The sequence below is a fragment of the Stegodyphus dumicola genome, chromosome X1, assembly GCF_044657685.1.
Source record: "Stegodyphus dumicola isolate Sdum_Otavi_A_Nest chromosome X1, ASM4465768v1".
NCBI lineage: Eukaryota > Metazoa > Arthropoda > Arachnida > Araneae > Eresidae > Stegodyphus > Stegodyphus dumicola.
Genome location: NC_140780.1, coordinates 255,941,073 through 255,963,006, shown reverse-complemented (window position 1 = coordinate 255,963,006; position 21,934 = coordinate 255,941,073). Strand labels below are relative to the sequence as shown.

The following is a 21,934-nucleotide window of genomic DNA, read 5'->3' as shown; positions in this document are numbered from 1 at the left end:
TTCAATCATGCAGAAATTCCTCCATTTCTCAAATCGCAGCACATTTTTTAAAAATGATTTTGCTACTGCTGATAAGGAGTGATCTTAATTGAGGCAGATTTATGTCATGCGCTTTTTTTTTTTTTTTTTTTAATGCTAGTTAGACTTCTCATAAAATTTGTGCTGTATATAGTACAAAGCATTGTTTCTCATCACATAGTTTGAAAAAGTTATGAGCAGAAATTCTGGCCTTGCAGATTATGTCTGCTTTCAATGACCATCCTTTATATAAAAGAACCTATTAAAGAAAGATGTGGCTGAAAATCCGCATAATACGATTCAGTAACTATCTGGCAGACTAAACATTCCAAAAAGTACAGTACATGACCACTTAAAGAACAGTGGTTATGTAAGCTGTTAATGTATGGATAATAATAATATATTTGGGTACCCATACACAGAGATGGCCAAAAAGTCATAGAACAAAATGGTGTTCTATGTGATTCAATGACATTTTATGCTTTTGTACTGCTTTACAGTATTTATCATTAAAAATTACAAAACACTCTAGATGACCTAATACATGCACTTTATTTACCTCTTTGAATCAAACTGCTCTTCACTTACTGTTTTATTTATTTACTCTTTTCCAAAAAAGGGGACGGTATTAAATATTTTGTTGTTCTTCAGGTTCAAAAGAAGATAATTCTTAAGATCCTTATCCATTTCCTTTATTTAATAAATATGCACTTTCATCACAATGGCTACTCCATCCTCCTACCTCCTTTGCTTATTCTTCATATTGTGTTTATCATCATACAACTACAGATGCTGCTGAACTTCTCAGTAAGTTAATATCCTTTCACAAAAGTGAAATTCCCTTATTGTACAGGAATGTAAATATAATTTTCATTTTAAAATTTGCATGTTAATGCAATGTAAACGTTTTTGATAGTTTATTGGGAAAATAACTAATTTTATTATTACTCCTTGAAACATATAATATTATACAGTACAGAAACTACATGTCTTAATTTCTGCTTAAAAATTTGGGTTAGACTTTTACGACGAGCTGACTTCCTTACTTAATACACACAAAGCAGTGAAAGTATAAGGTAATGTAGACTAAATTTTACATTACTTAATTAGTAGTATAATATATGAAATAATATAATATACAGCAGTGGTCTCAAACTCAAATTGTATGCATGCCGAATACACGATTAAAAAAAAAGCAAAATTTTCTTTAGCAAAATGAAACCTTTTATCAGCAACATAAAAAAAATTTAAAAAAAAAAAAAAAAAAAAAAATCAAAAATTTAAAAATTTCTTTACTGAATATTTATCAAAACATACATAAACAATAATGATAATGCAAAAGAAAGAAATTCAAATTTACATTTATTTCCTAGAAAAATATTCAAATTTACATTTATTTCCCATCTGAAAGCTTAAATGTGGTGCCTGCAAGACATTTTTGTTAGTTACACTTTGTAATTCAAACATACTGACAGCTACATATTAATATTTCAAACAGAAAATTACTTCAAACAATTCTAACTTAGCTAATCATTAAACAACTGACTTAAAATTTTAAAAAAAATTTAAAAATTGTCTGAAAACTTGAAAATAAATAATGGCAACATAGTCTCTCTTATTTATTAAATTTTTCTTTGACATACATAAATTAAAATACGCTTGTATGTAAATAATTACTCATTTTGTATAACGTCTGATTACTGGATAGATATTACAATTATCTCCCAACATAAATTGATGATGCTCTTTGATCAGTTGGGTTCTTTCTTAAAAATTTTCAGCTGTGGAAAAAGCTGTTCACATATAAATGTATTCTCAAATAAAATAATCATTCTTGGTCCACAAGCTCGTAACTAAGCGCACTGATTTCTTGACGATACAAATAAAAGTTAATCAAATCTGTACCTTCAAATCTTGGATTTATATCACTCTGGAAATTAATTAGCTTAATTTACAGATTTTTCTGAAGTTGGCTCTATTTATATATTTTCTAGTGTATTTTTCACATCAATTTTTAATGGCAATGAAAATAATGTGAACTCAAGACTCTAAATAATTCAAATCTGGTTTGAAACATTGCATTTCAAAATACATGGGCTGCATAAAACTACTTATGCCGACTAAAACTATTAGTGTACGGTATGTTTTGTTTTTATTTATAAATACTGATATTGTCAAATTAATAAAACTATAATTAACTATGTCAAATTAATAAAAATTTCACTAAATTTATGTAGTTCATATGAATAAATTGTTCTACATAACATTTGCTATTACATGTGGTTTCACATGCCAGTGATTATGCCCTGGAACAAGTTACCTGCAGATATGGAAGTATTACTGCATAATCCAATTATTCTTATTACACTAAATTCCCTCTCTCTGTTTTTACTATATTTTCCTATAATCTGATTTATTATCATACATCAAAATCTATCATGAAGATGACAGCACTTTATTTCTATATGCTATAAGGTTATTACATTTCTTTTTGTTGACCCTTTTATGTATAGGACTATTCTTGCTATTTTCAAATTCTGGAAAAGAAATTTTTTTTTAAATCACAAAAGCGATGTTTCAAAGAGGCTTGGCAAAAATTACCGAGCATTAGAAATTATGTAACAGCTTTACAGTTTATCTTTAAAATATAAAATTATTAATTGAAACAGTATTTTAACTGTTCCTATTTTTTTTTTCTAAAATGTAATGCAATTAACAGTTACATTTTGATAATAAAAACTACAGAACAAAAAATCATTATGACAGAACATGAATGATTAGAAGAATACTGTATAAAAGGTAGTTCAAAGAATATAATAAAGAAAAATTTGCAGCATACATTTTTTTTTTTTTTTTTTTTTTTTTTTTACATGGTAATTTATTTTAAACTTTTAAGGGGAATGCATGACCTTCAACTTCCAAATTTCAGTTATATTCAAAATAATTATAAAAACCTTGAAGTGAATATAAATATACTTGAAAATACAGCTTATACTTGGAAAATGAATGTGAACCTTGTATGTGAAATGAAATGCAACTGCATTACATGCAGTGCACCCACACACTTCAGCTAGATGATTATCCATCTCAGTTTGCCTTTGCATAATGATTTCTGCAACAGTGTCCAACAGATTCCTTTTCTTTGCTTTCGTGTCAATCTTCACATGGGAAGGAATCTTCAATCCACACATGTGGGTAGTGCACAACATAACATCAAGTCATTCCACACAAAGCCGTTTACCGACAAATGCTTGTGCCAGCATTCTGGGGGATCACCTCATCGGACTTTACCTACTACCTTTTCATCTGACCAGCAGCAAGTCATTGATATTTCTGGAGCAAGTATTGCCAAAATAAGCATCTTTTTGCATTGATGTGACTTACAGTGGTTCTAGCATGATGCGGCCTACATTTATTTCAGCCATAATGTTCATACACTTACACATTCCCAACAGATCAGGCATGGTGGTTCACTGCATTGAACTGTTTGATCACCACCTATCATACTTAGAATAGGTCTTGGAAGCATATGAGAGCACTGTATGACACATTTATTTACAGCAACAGAAGAGCTCACTGGAATTTTCTACAATATTTCAAATTTCATGCAACAAAAATGCAACAGCTGAATTCCAGTTTGTTGAAGACACTTCCTTCTTCTCTGATCTCACCCTATTCCTCCTACAAGTTTTTTGAGACACCCTGAATACATAAATTCTGACTTTTTTCAAAAATGTTCACATTTCCTAACCATTTCTCTCTTTTTTTTTTTTTTTTTTTTTTTTTTTTTGTGCTTTATATAATTGGTATCTAGCATGTGTAGTCACTTTAGAGACTTTTAAAATTATGAAGAATTTGGGCGAAATCATAGAGATCAAAATCATGCACTTCCTTTGTTTAGAAGAGATAAAATAAAACAGTATCACTAAACAGGGTTGCCACTCAAACAGGAGAATGAAATTCAACTTTTCCAGGTGTGTTCCACGAAAATTCCAGGCTATCCATGTACTGTGTGTTGACTGCGCTGAGGGTAAATTAATTATAGTGTCACTTGAAAACACAAAAATTTGCCAATTACACAAACAGACACATATATATAAAATCCCTAAAGCATTACATTTATAATTATAATAGAAGTTGTTTTCTCCATTGAGGATTGAGATTAGCATCTGCGCAATCACGATTAAAAAATGTCTTTTCTGCATACATTTTGCAGCCAAAAGGACGAAAGAAACCTACTTAACAATCTTTTAAAATAAATTCAAGTATTTTATATTTACTTAGCAGCATACAAAAGTAAAAAAAATATGTGCACTAAATTTTGTGATGGTATGCATCATCACACTGCTAGAATTGGTTTCAAAACATGTGGCAGAGAAAATTGCCTGAAATTTGAAAGCATTATTAACTAATAATAAATTTAGAAGGAAGAAGACACATTAAATAATACAAATAACATTAAAATAAAATTAATTAAAGATTAAAAATTGAATTACAAAAATCGATGGTATCTTGGCAAATAGAGATATATTAAATGGTTAGTCTAGATGACAGATTATTATTTTATTTTACTGCAAAATGACAAATAAGGAATTTAAGAAAGAAGAAAAGGTTTTAAAGATTTTGTTCTATATGAGAATGGCAGGAATTTACTTTCATTCAACATGCACTGGACATGTGCATGCGAATCTCTGGATTTTCGAGGTACCTGGAAACCATAGATGCTGGAAACTTGCTTTACCTTTCTAAAACACAATCTGATTGGCAATGCAAAAACTGGCTCTACGTCAACTGTAAGAATGACACTTACACAAAATATGATTCACCAAGAAAGCGATCGCTGCCAATGCTGGCATGAAAATCACTTTTTTGGGTTCACCATATGAAATTCCCCGACTTTTTCCGGTTTTCCAGGTAACATGGCAACCCTGACTAAATGATTATTACGAAAATTTTAAAAATTATTACACTGAAAATTTTAAAAAATATATACCGTATTTGCAAAGCAATATATGAAGCCCTTTTAGCAAGGATTGCACCTTACAGACGTGTTCTTTGCTTGTTCAAGTATTTGCAACATCCAGTAATGAGAACAATGATTTTTCCTTTGCTTGTTCAAAATGCATGTTTGCTTTTGTTGAGAAGCTGATGTAATATTGTTTCCCCTTAGCCACAAAATAATTTGCTGATTCTGATGAAAAAATTTAAGAACAAAGAAAATAATAAACTTAGTGACAATTTGAAGATGAACTTAATGTAACACCAAAAATTCATTATACTGGAAGCACAGAAAAATATAGTATTGCAATAGTTTATACAGAAACTTCAAATGAAACATAAAAGTCAAATTTTGAAAACTAAATACAAATCTGTTAAGTATTGGTTTCAATCATCTGGAAAATTTTCTTACAATATTAAAATATTTTTAATTAACCAAAATTGCATTTCCTGTGAAAGAAAATCCATCATGTGGATATATATTGATTTCAAAAATACTTTAGAAATATATTTCATTACAATTTTTAAGCTATTATCACTATTAAAATATGATTTCAGTTTAAATTTTTAGGATAAAAATTAGCCTAAGCAGATCAATGCATTGCTAAGACTTATAAGTATTAAAAAAAAAAAAAAAAAAAAAAAAACCACTTCTTTTTGCAATATAAAACATTTTTGCCGATAACAAAAATTTTCAAATTTTTCATTTAATATATAGAACAAAATCAATCTTGCATAATATAAAACACTCAAAAAACATAAAAAGTCATAACTACACAGCAATTTGCTTGTGCAAGTAGCAGTGAATTCAAATTTCAAATTCATACTTACATTTTTTTTTTTTTTTTTTTTTTTTTTTTTTTTTTTTTTTGTTAATCCCAATGTTATTAACCCTCTGAGCGGCCAGGATTTTCTCTAAAAAAGCACAAATTTCGCAAAACTATTATGAGAACAAATTATTTTTTTGATTTTAATTTAAAAACTCTCCTCGCATTTCATACCTGGATTTGTGTACTTTTGATATATTGCCTTAATTTCTTTGACATATTTTATTAATATGCACACATTTATACGTTCTTGCAGATATCACAAAAAATATTCTAGGCCGTATATATACGGCCTTGCCACTTAGAGGGTTAAAATAATCATGAATGTAAAATAACTTATTTTTGTTTTCTGCATCGAACATTTTGTAAAACATGGATAAAATAGAAAATAACTTGCAAGTAAAATTTATTCCACAAATAGAAACAACCAATATTAAACACAATGATTGCTACATCATTAAAAAATATATTTTCTACATGCAATTCTTAATGCCTCACTTCCTTCTTTTGTTACAATACCTTGGTTCAGTCTGTAATGTAATAAATTCATAAAGCCTTGCTACTTTTCAAATCAGATCTTCCTGTTGTGCATGAGTTATATTAATACATCTACTACTAACCATTAGTTAAAATGTAGAATATGATTTTAACAATATCTCACATTCAGTTGCCATGCATGTGCTGCGACACGGCAGAAATCTCAAACATGATTTTTTTTTTGAAATCAAAAATAAATTTTTTATTTCAAAATACAATCATCTTAACTTTTCATAAAGAAAACATTAAAAACTTTTGACTTCCAGATTTATTACCAAATGTTTTGATTCTTGGTTCTTTTCCCTTAAATCTATGTGACTTAGTGCTTTCTTTCTTTCTTTTCTTTCTTTTTTTTTTTTTTTTTTCTTTGAATTGTTTACTTGGCATCAAATATTTCTAGTTTTGTCTGGCTTCTTTTCCTGGAATAATTGTCAGAACTTATTTACTTTGGCATTTACCAGTTTCAATAGTATCGCCAAACAGTGCAATTTAGCACCAATAATGAATAGGCGTGATCCTGCAACTCACTCTTAAAATCTTTGCTTTGGTTTACGTAATCTCAATCCTCAATAACCCACACAAGTTTTTAAAGAGGAGGATATAAGTTAAGTGCACTTTCTGTGCTTTTCTCATGTATTCTAAAAAAAAAAAAAAAAAAAAAAGATTGTAATATGGGGCCAGGATGTATTTTCAATGTTTCACAAATACCACAAAACTGCACGCCACCATTTCAGTCTATATTGAAGAGAACTGCTGCATCAAGTTCATAAAAGGTGATAACGACGCTGCTACTTGAAACTCAACTGGAGATTTTTGGCCACTAAGATATTTCTTCCGCCTTCTTAGCATTCACAGAAAAGTATTCACGAGGCAATACTAATCAAAATAGTTATACGGCAACTTACGACGTTACCTTAAAGTATTTACAGTAGCTCACATCTAATTATGGACACCTGTATTTTTGAAATGTATTTGCACAGATGTTATACTAAATGTTGAAACTTAACACTTCAATTTTTTTTTCCTAACACATTATTTTTTGTCTACTTTTTAAGCCTAGCTTGTTGCAAAATAAATATCAAAATATTATTTGCAATAAAATAATTTATTCAAAAAGTGCTAATCAATGATCCACATAAGAATTTGAACACTCAGAAGTTTTGATGAGATTTTTTGGCAGACAATGTTTTTTGTCATAATTTTGTATTTCAAATGAGAATACAAGTAACCCTCGTATAGCACGGTAAATAGCTTCCTAGAAAATGCTGTGTTGTACGAGACCCAGACGCAGTATAAACAAAGGGGTTACACTCCAAAAACTTATTAAAAACAAATATTTTTTTAATTATACACAATTTTTATATTAAAAAAATATATGTATGTACAACACAAAACAAAAAATATTGCATATTTTAATTTAACGCAACTTTAGTTTAATAAATTTCTTCATTGTCATTGTTCAGTATACAGCACGAGACACTTTTGTTTTCAGGCCATGGAGATGAGGATTCGAATTTTGGAAACAGAATGTGCAGGTTGCATGTTTTAGAGCAGTTATTGTGACTTCACGTTGTTTACCTTTTGCGATAGTGAGGTTCCTTCATTGTTATCTGGGGACATTTGTTCATACAGCTCATCTGGGGACATTTGTTCATACGGCTCATCCAAGGACATTTGTTCTTACGGCTACCGGATCTTGGAAGACAACTGGCAGAACTTACGAAACAAGGATCCTTACATATTAAATGACTATATGGGTGCTTTGCACAATATGGGAAAACTTTGTGCGGAGTTCGTTAAATTTCTTCGGATTGCTTGGGCAATTTTCTTATCGTGTTAGAGCGAAACCGTGTTGTAGGACATTTCTCGCAATTTATGAATCATGTTATAGGAAAACCGTGTTACAGGATGCCGTGTTTTAGGAGGGCTACCTGTACATCGAAAGAATTAGGATCTGCATTTGGAAATCATTATGTGTTTAGCAAAATATATTAACAGTTCCATATCTGAAGTATATATGGCAATTCACTACAAATTAATGAGAAGTTCTATTATAAATTTAATTATTCAACACCTTAAAAGAGCAAAATTATCCAAAAAATCCTTGACGTAGAATGTTCTACTATCTTAGATGCATCAAAATGATGGAAACTGTGAAACTCTTGCAAGTACACTGAAGTCTGGAGATTTATCCTACGGAAAAATCAAACAAGACACAAAAACAAGTCCTCTAAACTTGCAGCAAATTCAGAAGAAATAAAATTTAAGCCTGAAATGTCGGAAGAATCATTAAGGCATATGAATACAATGGGCGATCAACAAGATGACAGTTCTTCATCAACAAAAAAACAAGGAAAATATGCCCGGAATTCGCGAAATCCATAGCAAGTTAACATTTACCACACTGAAATGTTATACTTACAGAAATTAACATATTTGAATCCATCTGACGAATTATTGTACAGCAAATGCCAAACGAAGAATTGAATAAATGAAAACCCATTGCATACTATGCCTTATACCCCATATTTTGGGATATATGGCATAATGATTGCTAGATGTTTCACTGCCTCTGGGATGGGATATTTCATTTTATGTGTTAGCTGAATACATGCCAAAGCATATAAAAAATGCAATTACTAAAATTATATTATTTTATATTTAAATTAATTAAACATAAAAAATATCCAACAAGACATTAAAAGTCTTGTTATTTCCTTCCATGCTTTTATTTAATATAAATTGCCTGTTCAAAGTATCTGAATACTTACATGAGTTCATTTCCAGAATGTTTTGAGAAATTTTTTTCAAAATAAGTAGGCTTTAAAAAAGATCATCAATAGTACGTAAGAAAGAAAAATAAAACAATTATCTAATGTTTAGTGACTGATATTTGCAAATAAGATCAAAATACACAAGCTTTAAAAAATAAATTTGAGCCACTGTATGTGGTAACCCAGGCCATGCACCAGAACATTGTTGTTTTGACTGGTGCACAATGCAACAGTTATACAGAACCCCAGTTTGTGCAAAAGCCGATTGCTGTATACATGGAGAGAACAACAGCATTTATTACCAATATTAGATAATACTTAATTAATATTAGATATTTGACGAATACAGTACAAAGTCCGAGATCCGGATGTCCAATACCTGGAATGATCTAAAATCCGGACCTCAAAGGCATGAAGAAATTTTTATTTGTATGCTCTACTATGCTTTAAGCATACACATTTTATCCCCCCCCCACATAATAAAACATGTGGAGAGTCCCGATTCTTAATTTCACTTCCACAGTAAATAAATTACCTCGTTATTGAAGAAACAATCATTTTCGCATAAATTTGTATCATCAATAATTTGCCTCTGTAGCTTCCAAATTGCCTGCGGACTTACATCTGAAACAGAAACATTCTACAGAGATACATCTTTAAATTTACATTACATACTAATATTTTATATCCCTGGTGCCAAACCTGGCAAATTATATTTTGCTTTCATCACTGCATGTTTATCAACACATGACAACCTGAGTAATGACTCGTATAGCGATGCCTAAACAATTTTTTTACGTTAGTAATTGAATAACGAAGAGTATGGTAATCTTTTATGTTGACACCATGCTTGGCGATGATTACAGATTTAAGTTAAATGTGCTAGGAAATGATGACAAGGATAAATTTCTTTCCATATGCTAAAAACAGATTTTGTTAATGATACTCATAGGCCAAACGATTACATTTAGTGCTCTTTGAATTAAAAGTACCTGATTTGTTATTCACATAAACCCAGAACTAGCGCCAGTTCTCGTATGGCCACAATGGATGGCAGAATTTAGGGAAGACAAAGGAAGATGCTTCGTAGCAGAATTTATGACCCGATATCTAGCGCCGGCCCTCCATAAGCCTTAAGTATATATAGGAATATATTTATTCAGGACTCAGATAAGCCTTAAGCATGTGCAAGAAATAAACATACGTATAATACATAATGAACTAACACAATTCAGGCGCAATTGTCTCCGTGCACAATAGAAGCAAAATAAAATTTAGAGCAAAAACTTGTCTTTAGTTGCCAATCTCATGATACATAGCCAATTATGTACAGTGAACGATAGCTCAATTTTATGATGGTAGCCGCGAATTTTAAAGGTTTCCAGATATCGCAAACCAAAGGTGAAATTTTCCAATTAACGGATATTGTAAAAGAAATACGGAGAAGTGGTAATAAACGAAGATGGTATAAAAGAAGTTCTTCATTGTGATAACAATGCTCCTCAATCACAAATCAATCAACGAACGGCGAAATCTGTAGTATCGTTCTAGATCCAGCAAATATAGTTACCGATACTGAAGAAAATAAGTGAGAGGTTATTGAAAACATTTCGATTGACAAATTAGTCGGAATTTTCGACAAACCAATTACAGGACTTCAACTATGTAACTAAACAAGAAACTATTACACAGAATTAAAGAATCAGAATTAAAGAGAAAGCATTAGCACAAAAAACGAAACAATTTATATTGAAAGAAATGTTTAAAGTAAACAAATAAATATTAAGCTCTTGTAAATTTTAATACCCTTTAGATCATAAATGCTTCATTATTTCATATTTTTAATCTTATAATTTCTACATACCATCTTACTAGATTTAAACTGATGATCTAATATCCAGAAGGATCCCAAATCCAGAATCGCGGAAGTCCTGACGAGTCCAGATCTCAGAATTTGTACTTATTAGACATTTTATTAAGTGTTTAAATACCAACATTTTGTGCTTTTTGTTTTTTATTTTATTGATTGATTGATTGCTTTTGTATGGCACCCTTAGCATGTTGCGGTTTTGAAAATAGCTGTTGCCCTTAGCTCATTAGTGGAATGAAAAGTTAGTCAGCAACGGATTAGTGAGTCCTCTCAACAGTTGCCAAACAGATCTTGACTTTCTAGATTTCTTGGCGAATATTGGCCATTTCTGGTGGTACATGGACACAGAGTTTGTACAATTCTTTGACTTTTTATTGTCAAATTGTTATTCTTTGACTAACAAATCAAAGAATTGCACAAACTCAGCAGCCATGCACACATTGACCTATTTTCACTTGAAAAACATTGGAGAATTGCAGAAACTTTCCATTGCGCACTCCCTTGACTTTGTCAATGTACAGATCGATCTAGTTTCACTTAAAAAGTCAAAAAAGCAACCAATTCTACATTAGAGCCAAACAAAAAATATATAATCTCAATAAACTACATTTTAAATCAAACAATGAAATAACATAAAAAAGGAAATTCATCTTAGCACTGCACAAAGGAAATATATACTTACTTTATTTACAAATTTCCATTTCTTCAGTCAAACTAAATTCCTTAACAGCATACAAAAACTTCCTAAAATTATCTAAAGTAGAATCTGTATACTGGCGTCGCCACATAAATTTACAAAAATAAGAGTAAAAAAATATCCTCCGTAGCGCCTGTATCTTCCGACGTTCGACCATACGCATTTCCTTCATACAAACAGGAGACTTATAATGGCTACTAAGTAAACCTTCATTTACACACCAGTCAATTAATGCTCTTTTTTTTTTCCTTTTATTCCAAATCATACAGACACTTCAAATTAATATTACCACATTCAGCCATTTTACCATGTAAACCACAAAATAACCAATGTACTTCCTAACCAACATCTAACACACAAACAAGCCCTTAAAAATTTTTTCCTATCATTCAAATTCACCGCTATCATGCAACCAATTATGTCAATAGGGTTTCCATAACATTCAACTACTCAGGTTACCATAAATGAAACAACTTACTGGTAATACAAGGGGCACCCTTAAATATACTCTAACTGAAGCAATAAATATAACTTTTTTTCTTCTGTATTTGCTATTCTTTTTTTTTTTTTTTTTTTTTTTCCCTGAAGACGTTTCAAGGATGAAACCAACAGATACCAAGTAAAAAAATTACCAATATAAATCTAGTACAAAGTGAAGAAAACTTGAAAAAATATAAACAGTTCGGAGAACTTCTAGTATTAAGCCAAAGGCATGAAGAAAGAAATAAGCCAAAACGTATAGTGAAGTTTTAACAAAAAAGTATGCATTTCTTTTGTAACAAAGAAAAGTACAGCTAAAGTCTTCCTAAAGTTTGAGAAGACGGGCAAAAATGCAAGGCCTGGCCTGGAAGTGAGCTGGCCTGGAGTAAGACCACAGCACTCGCCAAACAACTTAAGAAAAGTGAGCATTTCCATTTGTTCCAGTCTGGTCACATTTGCAACTCAGCACAAGATATTTGTACATTTTTGGTTTTAATTTTATTACTGTACTACATTATTAGTGCTTGATCCCTGTTATGTGCTAAATTATTATAAATCAAAGTATTATACTGGAACAAAGGATAATAGGAATGTTATCAGTTCAGTTTCCAAAAGAAGACACTGCAATTATGATGTCAATAAAAATTCTCGAACCAGTTTTATTCCAAGTAAAAGAAATGTTTATGAAAAAAAATTCCCTCATGCTACTAGAAGACAAGATATTTTTACAGATATAAATGGACATTAACAAGTAATTTTAAACTGATTGTTTATAATCTTGATTTTGTTTTTATCACCAGATATCAGAGATCGCATTTCATGTAACTGCACAGACATTAAAAAAGGGGGCGTTCTAGTGAAAAGCTTACATTTAAAAAAGCTGGGAAAAGTCTCACTGAAAATTTTTATGATCAATAAAGTTGGCGATCTTTCTGCATTCAAAATGATGATTTTCAATGCATAAATAGAAGAACAGTGAATTTGAATACAGTTTATAGCAGTTTACTGCATACACTGTTTGAAATTCATACATGTGGTAGGGGAAAAAAAGGTTTCAACTTAAATCACAAAAGGTACTAATGTATTAATTACCCAGTCAGCCATAAAAATTGACTACTATCAAACTGAGAGAGTCTGCGGTGTTCCTGACAAAGTTGTGCAATCGCTCCTGCGGAATTCTGAAGGAACTAATGACTTTTTATTTAATAAAAAACGGTACTATTCGGTTTTGAGGGCCATACAAAATCGTCCAACTATTGTTTATGCCAGTGCTGCCAAAAATAATTGCAGCAACCCTAATGCAAGAAAGGAAGTATAGTAAATAACTATCTAAGATTGATGTTTTAAATTAGATGAATAGTTAATTTCATATAATACTTTTTTATCATTATAATTTATATAAAAAAGGCTAAACATGACTGAATGGAAGCATAAGAGTAAATAACTATTTCAGATCATTATTATAATTTATATAAAATTTGCTAAACATAACTGAATGGATGCCTGTATCGCTATTTTGCTACCTAGTTATCGCTAAAGCCTAATTTCATCTCGTTGGCTGTTCCAAACATAATTTTCTATAATGAATGATGCTTTTCCTTTGAAAAAATTGTCGGTAAAGTGCAGAATCGCCCACTTATTTGTTTGGCACTTTTTACAAGGGTAAAAAAAAAAAATGAATTTTTGTCAATTTTCTTTTATTTTTTAAGTGAAAATACGTCGATGTATACATAGATAAAGTCAAGAGTGTTTGCAGTGCCATTTTTGGCAAATTCTGGGTTTTTTTTTTTTTTTTTTTTTTAAGTGAAAATAGGTTGATGTGTACATGGATACCGAGTGTTTGCAATTCTTAAAAATGCATCAAGCAGTGGGTGATTCTGCACTTTACTCAAAGTTCTATTGCAGACTTTTCGTCATAGGCAATTCCCAAATCCATAGGATATCAAAAAAGGTTTTAAAAATTAAACTAGTATTTTAATGGCGTCTAAAGAAATATAGAACTATATAAACTTACGCTACCTGAAATCAGCGCGTACGCTAGATTTGGCGCTGTTGCGCATACATTTTCGCTGAAATTTTATTTAGGGTCCTCAAAAACGGAATAGTACCTAAAAAAACAATCAGTGTTGGACTTTTTTTTTTTGCTTGATAAAAAGGCCTTTTTTTTATTTCTAGTGCTTTGTTAGGTACTGCTGTAAGTTAAAACTTCTTGCAGTATTATTATTCTAATCTATTACTGTCTATCAGTCACATCTGCCTGTGCTGCTTCCCAATCAGCAGATGTTAATTCTCTTGACCAGGTGCAAATGAAGTAGTAAGCAGTCACAAATGCAATTCTACATCCCTCAAACTTTTTTTTCACTTCAAAATGCAAGAAAAGAATACAGCAATAAAATTTACTTGTTCACAAAAACAAAAGGTGGCTGTTCAAGAATCAACCTAAGTTCCATCAAACAAAAGCACAAATGTTATTAATATGCTGCAACATCACACTTATCCAGCCAGAAATGACACTAAATCACAGTACTCAATGATAGTTTTACAGACAACAAGATAATACTTCAAAAAATATTAAATGTACATTTATTCGTAAAATCTGGATTTAGTTTTCGTTTCAATTTTAAAAACTTTATTAACTGTTGAAGACTACTTAGTAACAAATTCTGCCCTGCTTGCAATTGTTATTTCTTTACAATCCAGATGAAAATACTGATTACATAAACACACATTTAAGAGATATAAGTTTTCTGTTTTAAATAATTCTCGTGAAAATACTGAACACATCTGCAAATATTTAATTAAGAGATGTAAATTTTCTATTTCAAATGATCAAAACATTTAAAATGCATTAAGCATTGTTATTTTATTAAATGGAAAGTGCAGTTTCATTATTTTTTCCTAAGTACTTATATATTATTATCTCATCAACCATGGAAGTTAGCTACCATCGAACCACGAAAGCTGGTAAAAGTCCCTCCAAGTTTGTGGCAATGGTTCCTTCAGAATTCAGAACTGACACCTTTTTACTTAATAAACAAACATACATCACACTTTATCCTCAATCTGTTACTGATTTATTACTGATATCTGAGATATTAATTTTCTCAACCAGCTATAAATAATAATCACAAATGTTATTCTACAGCCCACGGAATTATTTTATTGAAAATGTAAGGGAAAAACACAGCAATAACAATTTCCATCATTGTTCATAAAAAAGTGGCTTATCAAAAATAAATTAGGGTTAAATGAAACAAATATGTAGATGTTATGTCTTATAATGCTATACTTATTCAGAATTCGCATTCAATAATGCTGCTTGGTGACAGTTTCAAGGTTTAAGAGAGATAACATGTTGGTATTGTTTTCTTATACTGTCTGCATGTTTTGTGCTTTTTGAAAATAACTTTTGTATATTTGCTAGAATGTTTGAATTTAGGAATAGTTCTTTTATTATTACTTTATTTTTATTTGTTTGCAAAAATGAAATTAATCACAAATGGGGAGAGAAGGATTCTCATTATTTTTCTTTAAGTGCAATTCTAATTATTGCATAAATTGTGCCTTTAAAAATTAGCAATGCATATTTTGTTTGCTATAAATATGAAATGTCTTAATTTAGGTTTTTCTTATTATTATATTTAGGTATGTTTCTCCTTTTAATTTTATATACATGATAAAATTCACCACAAATGAAAAAGATCTCTCCACCATATGGCTGTTCATATGTTTATATGAAATACATTTACTTTTGTTACGTAGCTTATCTTTCATTTGCATATATTAGTGACATAAAAAGTTATATTCATACATTTTTATGGGTAAAATAACTTCTACTTTTTTGGGGGGAAATCATTTATTCTTCAAAGAAAACCATAAATATATCAGAAATAAATATTGGTTGAATAACTTGCTTTAAATCCGAGTAAAACATTTCTGAATAAATTAAGTATACATAAATATTGATTACAATCATTCTTATCTTTAGTGTGTGTGTGTGTGATTATGGCAAAGCCTCGAGGGCTATCTGCCTAAGGGGAGGGATGCCTTTGTGGAGGACTTTCCAAGAGCAACTGGCTCGTATACACGTTACATATGGGGAAAACCACGAAAGATTTGAACCGAACTACCAGTGTTCAGCTACTTTCGCTTGGCCGCTGGTGGGCTCCATTCTTATCTTTAGAAACCTTTCTTAATTTTTCATTAATGCAGGGAATTTCAATCTGTTAAATTGTTATTTGTTCACTCATCAGTTCTTTCAATTACATTTAACAGAAAGCTAGTTAAAATGCTACCAGGAAGCCTAAAAAATTTTAATAATTTATAAATTCCGCTTTCTGTATGCTTACTTTAATTATACAAGCAATATACCGAAGTTATTTTTTTGGACAAATAGTTAATATCCAATTTAATAAATGAGCAGTTAAAGCATCAGGAACACCATGTTTTTCAGCATCACGGTCTTCTCAAGGTTTTAATTTGGGAAGCCCCCCCCCCAAATTTGTCCCACCTTCCTTGTGATCTTGTTTCCTCCCCTTGCAAAAGTGAGGAAAGTGGACACTGAGGACCACCATGCCTAGGGCCCCAAACTGGCTTAATTAGAACCCATATGATTTCAACGTCTTTTAAGATGAGAAAATTTCATTCTCAGTTTTTAAGATTTACAAAATTTTAAGTGGTACATTTTACAGAAAATTAAAATAAACTGATAAATAATTACCTAATAATCAGTAGTGAGAACAGAAGATCTGCAAAAATGTTTGCAATTGCTTTGTAAATAAAAAAATATGCTTAATTTTGTTCTTTATATGCAGTGAGCTATAAAAAACTGTTTGGTAAAAGTATATTTAAGGGTAGCCCTTGGCGAAACATGGATACAGAGTTTGTGCAATTCTTTGACCTGTTATTTTGGCTTGCGTAGCGGCGATTTTTTGGCGCAAAAATTGCCGCTACACAAGCCAAAATAACAAGACAAAGAATTTCACAAACTCGGTATCCATGTACACATCGACCTATTTTCACTTAAAAAAATCCCACAATTGCACAAAAATGGCATTGCGCACTCCCTTGACTTTACCTATGTACACATCGACCTATTTTCACTTAAAAAAAAAAAAAAACATCAGAGAATTGCACAAACTAGGCTAAATCGCTGCTACACAAAGTCAAAATAAAAAGACAGAGAATTGCACAAACTCGATATCCATGCGCACATCAACCTATTTCCACTTAAAAAACATCCCAGAATTGCCCAAAATAGTCTTTGCGCACTCTCTTGAGTTTGTCCATGTACACATCGAACTATATGCACTTCAAAAGTCAAAGGAGCAGCGAACAAAAAAATATATAATCTCAATAAACTACATTTTAAATCAAACACTGAAATAACATGAAAAAGAAAATTAATCTTTGCACTACCCAAAGGAAATATCTACTTACCTTATTTACGAATTCACCCCTCTTTAGTTAAAGAAAATTCCTTGACATCATCTAAAAACTTCCTAAAATTATCTGAACTAGAATCTGTATACTGGCGTTGCCACATAAATTCACAAAATAAGAGTAAAAAATATCCTTCGTAACGACGTTCGACCATACGCATTTCCTTCCTTTAAACAGGACACCTTATAATGACTACTAAGTAAACCTTCATTTACATACCAGGCAAGTAATGCTTTTTTCCCCCTTTCTTTCCAAATCATAGAGAAACTTCAAATTAATCTTACCACATTCGGCTATTTTACCGTCTAAACCACGAAACAAGCAATATACTTCCTAACCAACACACACACAACAACAAGTTCTTACGAATTTACCGCAATGATTACATCATAATAGGGTTTCCATAACATTCAACTACTCAGGCTACCATAAATGAAACAGAAACTTTGCAATAATACAAGGAGTACCCTAAAGTCAAATCTAAACAAACTGTTTTACACAAAAAACTGCGTTTTAAAAAAAAAATACTAACACATGCTTTAAAACTCCCCCCCCCCCCGAATTTAATAATACTTTAATCAATTTACAGAATTACTAGAACCACTGGCTCCATTAGAAGTAAGCACTATGTAAGACGGGATAGTCTATACTTTTAGGGTACCCCTTGGATTATCACCATGTTGTTGTTTCATTTATGATATCCTGAGTAGTTGAATATTATGGAAACCCTATTATAACACGATTGGTTATAATGCATCATCCTGGTGATTTTAATTTCTCAGAGCTTATATCTGAGTTGGATGTGTCATAGGAAGTACATTGCTTATTTTGTGGTGTATACCGTAAAATGGCTGCCTGTGATAAGGTTAATCTGAAGTTTCTGTACGATTTGGAATGAATGGGAAAAGAAGCATTAATTGACTGATGTATAAATGAAGATTTATTCAGTAATCATTATAGTGTCCTGCTCGCACAAAGAAAATGCATATGGTCGAATGTAAATATCATTCAGATGGGTTTGCAAAACACTGCGGAGGATATTTTTTATTCTTATTTTTGTGAATTTATGTGGCAATGGCAGTATACAGATTCTAGTTCTGATAATTTTAGACAGTTTTTGGATGCTGTTAAGGAATTCCGCATGTCACGCATATCAAAGGAACAGAAATTTTTAAATAAGGTAAGTTGATATTTCCTTTTCGTACAGCGCAGATTAGATAACATGTATTCCCCTTTTTATGTTATTTCCTTGTTTGATTTAAAATGCAGTTTCTTTGAGATTATATATTTTTTGTTTTAATTATGTTTTATTGCATTATGTTTTGGATGGCATTTTACTGGGGAGGATGTTGGACATAAACCCGAATGGCGCCAAAAAATCGCCAATTTTCACCAAGGGGTACCCCAAATATACTTTTACCTGTAAGATATATCAACTAAATCCATATAAAAATTTTGAGCAATTTTTATTTACATTTACCTCTATTTAAAAATATCTATTTCATTAATATTTATAAATCTTCATGAGAAAATCCAAACTATTAGACTGCGTTCAGACGGCAGCATAAAGGGTATAGAGGCATAGTCATAAGGGCATAAAATATGGGAATTCCGTTCACACCAGCGAGAACAGCGTGTAAGCCGTGGCCAACGAGAGAAGTTAAATTTGTACATGCATGGATGTATCTACAACTTTCCTGCGCTGTTCTCCTGCGAGCGCTCTGCTTGTTTTGTGACAGCGAAATCTGCAGAACGCTGCTTCGTTTTAGCTTCGCTCTGATTGGTCGACGCTTATCCCAAATTCAGCGTAAAGTTGAAAACTTTGAACCCTATGCCACGAGCCCTAAACCAGATTTTGTAACATAGCACAAACTGGTTGCCTTGGCAACGGAACTCGGCTTTAACCACTTATGCCCTTTACGCCCCCGTCTGAACGCAGCTTTACTACAAAATAGCCTGGCTTAAAATGGATTCCACATATACATATATATTTCTAGATTGTAACATAAAGAATATTACTTCACTATTAGTGACTTTTCTGAAAACAGCAAAGTGGATATTGTAAAAATTAATATTCTTTAAGTAAAATACAGTACAAAGTCCGTAATCCAATCCCGACGAGTCCGGATTATGGACGACTTGTCTGGCGATTTCGGATTATAGATCATCAATTTAAATCTGGTAAGATAGCATGCAGAAATTATACAATTAAAAAGGTACTATTCAGTTTTGAGGACCAAAAAAAATCACCAAACTATTGTTGATGCCAGTGCTGCCAAAAATAATTGCGGCAACCCTAATACAAGAAAGGAAGCATAATGGTACATAACTATCAAAAGATTATTGTTTTAATTTAGATGAAAGGTTAATTTCATATCACACTTTTTTATTATTATAATTATGGGGAAGGATTGATGATAAGCATAACTACAACTCATGAACTTAAACAAGGATTTATTTATTTACAATAGAATGAAAAGAAAAGTAAAAAGAATAATCGTCAAAACATTTTGGACACATCTGTCCTCACTATCGTTCACGTCTCATCTCATCTGACCACACCCTAATCTAGATGGCGCTCTTACATAATCTTAGTTACAGTTACAGTTCCCACATAATTCGGCCATCCGACATAGTCATCTGCCCTCAGATGACAAGAGCAAACAGTGAAATTTAACACATAAAATAAAGTAAAAAGAAAAAATATTACTACTATTAAACTATAAATGAAAATACTAAATTAATACAGATAAATGGAAATATAAATTAAAGAGATAAATGAAAATAATATTCTATCTGGATCTTCTAATAACAGCACCTAGAAAAATAATAATTAGTAATCATAATCAAAGAAAAGATGTATAGGATTTAAAGTCCAAAAGTGTAGAACAGTTCATATGAGTAACTGTCCATAAAACACTGAAGTTCAGGTAATATGTTCTGATGAAGTCCAAGGTTTCATAAATTTGGCACAAATACTTGTTTTCATAGGTTCATCGAAGAAACCACATTTTTCAACATCATAAGTGTCATTTGGTTTGACTTTTACGATTTTATAGGGTCCGAGAAATTTGGGTTTCAGTTTAAGACCAGGTCCATATTGTATCTGCTTGACTGCCACTAGATCATGAAGCTGGAACTTACGGGATGATTTACGTCGCAGATTGCAAGTTTTACAATTTTCAGCCTGTACTTTCAACATCTGTTGTTTAGCTTCCTTGCGAAGATCTTCATGAGTGTTGACAAAATCTGACTGGATCTCTGCATTTAACAACTCTGTAATTTTATCATGATTAGCAGATTTCATTTTAGTTCCAAACATGAGTTCGAATGGAGTTGTGTTGATACTCCGTCGGTATGTTGAATTGATCACTTGCTGAACTTCACCGACTTGTGTATACCATTTTGACGGATTTTGAATCGATAATTTGGAAAGAACAGAAATTATGACAGAATTCAATCTTTCAATTCGTCCATTGGCACGAGGAAGTCCTGTAGTAATTAGAAAGTGCTGTATATTGTTGGTTGAACAATAATCTTGAAAATCTTTTGAAGTAAATGCTGATCCTTTATTTGAAATTACACGCGAAGGATTTCCAAAGACAAATTTTTGATTTTCCAATTTAGAGATTACTTCGGCGCTATCAGTAGATTTTGTCGGGTAAAGCCATACAAACTTTGTGAAAGAGTCAATAACAGCGAATATATACTTGTAATTTTTATGAGTACTCTGGAGTGGCCCTAAATGATCAATAAGATATGTGCGAAATGGTACATCTTGTTTAGGTATAGAATGTAACATACCTTCTTGTTTACCACATTTACGATTAATTAGTATGCAAGGTACACAATTAGCAATATAGTTGTCAATTTTATCTCTAAGTTTAGGAGTATAAAATTCTTGTTTGACGAGTTCTGTTCGTTTAGAAGCGAAATGTCCACGCAGATGTGCGTCCTTAATTATGTCACTCTGCATTCATTCTGGAATAACAAGTAATTCCTTACCGTCTAGAAATTTATAAAGTATATCAGCTTTAACACAATAGTCATCATAAGGTTTAACTTTTAAGACGTCTTTGATAGCTCGGATATGATCATCTTACTCTTGAGCGTTTCGTATTTTCAAAATGAGGCTATCCTGAGTGATGACAATAACAAGGGATCTGCTTAATGCATCAACATGTGTTATTTATCTTCCAGTTCTGTGTTCTATTTTGTAGTCGAAATCTTCTAACATCAATGTCCATCGTGCTATTCGTGTATTTAAGTCTTTCTTGTTTATCGTCATTTT

General features: G+C 31.3%; 1 protein-coding gene across 3 annotated transcripts in view; it reads right to left on the bottom strand.

Moving 5' to 3' along the window:
- mei-P26 (E3 ubiquitin-protein ligase meiotic P26) overlaps positions 1-21,934 on the bottom strand; it is an 82,072-nt gene that overhangs the window by 45,778 nt on the left and 14,360 nt on the right. The window contains exons 2-3 of one of the 3 annotated variants that reach the window (XM_085807560.1): positions 11,707-11,768; positions 5,012-5,209 (exon numbers count right to left, since the gene is read on the bottom strand). The exons of 1 other annotated variant lie outside the window; for it this stretch is intronic. The gene's annotated coding sequence lies outside the window, so the exon portion shown is untranslated. The remainder of the gene's footprint in view (positions 1-5,011; positions 5,210-11,706; positions 11,769-21,934) is intronic. One more of the 3 variants, XM_085807559.1, reaches the window with a different exon arrangement.